This window comes from Amphimedon queenslandica, unplaced genomic scaffold, assembly GCF_000090795.2.
Source record: "Amphimedon queenslandica unplaced genomic scaffold, v1.1 AMPQUscaffold_2691_Cont25307, whole genome shotgun sequence".
Lineage (NCBI taxonomy): Eukaryota > Metazoa > Porifera > Demospongiae > Haplosclerida > Niphatidae > Amphimedon > Amphimedon queenslandica.
The window spans coordinates 1-1,325 of record NW_003556974.1 but is presented as its reverse complement, the minus strand read 5'-3'; the positions used below and the strand labels follow the sequence as shown (position 1 = coordinate 1,325).

Below are 1,325 nucleotides of genomic sequence, written 5' to 3'. Positions count from 1 at the left end.
CCATGCTGTGTGTGTTGCTCCAGCATTGCAGTACCTAAACCTAGTGCAGTATGAATAAAGAAAAGGCTGGGGGTAAGACCAGTTTAATTTACAGAACTTAAATTAATTATTTATAATGCAATGGGTTTACCTACAATCCAGCCAAGCATGAAAGCCATTAATGTTGTATCTATCATGCAAAATTGCAGAGATTTTAAAGTTACTAGAAAGATTTTTAAGAGGTTGAAATATGAATATGTCCTTGAATAATGATACGAATGCCCAATTGTTGAATTAAATTTACAATAATTTACTTATTTTGTCTTTAAATTTTAAAACAATACTCACTACGATTTAAACATAAAGCTCTCTTTATTAGTAAAAACAGCAGTAACATTCTCTTTAACTTTTAACACTCCTACCCTAGGTCTAAAATACGCCAGTTTATTTATCCTGACAATACAGAATGCATTGCTGATCCTCTCCATGAGATACTCTCGTATTCAAGTGGGTGAGATGTACATCAGTACCACTGCAGTAGTATTATCAGAGACACTAAAGCTCTTAACGTGTGTAATCATATTATTTATATCTGAGAAGAAAGGGCTGATAGAGTTCACTGCTTATCTTTTTCAAAGTGTCATTGTAAATTGGAGGGACACTTTGAAGCTCTCTGTACCTGCTCTAGTCTACATGGTACAGAATAACCTCCAGTATATTGCTGTCTCCAATCTTGATCCTGCAGTATTTCAGGTACAATTGTCATTAATCTGACACATACATATTGATGTACTTATGCTGTATAGAAGGTTTGAGCTGATTCCGACAATAAATTTTCCAAGTTATGGCCATTTTAAAAATGGGCCAAATTTTGAAAAATACCCAAGGCTATAGCCTATGGTTTTTTCCAAAAAATGGCTCCGAAATTACCCCAAATTTTTATTAAATTTTCTGATACATATTGATGTACTTATGCTGTGTAGAAAGTTTGAGTTGATTCCGACTTCAATTTTTCAAGTTATGACCATTTTAAAAAATGCGCCAAATTTTGAAAAAGACCCAAGGCTATAGCCCATGGTTTTTTCAAAAAATGGCTCCAAAATTACCCCAAATTTTTATTAAATTTTCTGATACATATTGATGTACTTATGCTGTGTAGAAAGTTTGAGTTGATTCTGACTTCAATTTTTCAAGTTATGGCCATTTTAAAAAACGCGCCAAATTTTGAAAAAGACCCAAGGCTATAGCCCATGGTTTTTTTCAAAAAATGGCTCCGAAATTACCCCAAATTTTTATTAAAATTTCTGATACTTATTGATGTACTTATGCTGTGTAGAAAGTTTGAG

The 1,325-nt window shown here is 33.0% G+C and overlaps 1 pseudogene; it reads left to right on the top strand.

Annotated features, from left to right (window-relative positions):
• Positions 1-732, top strand: LOC105316263 (UDP-galactose translocator pseudogene; annotated as a pseudogene).
• Positions 733-1,325: the final 593 nt, after the last annotated feature.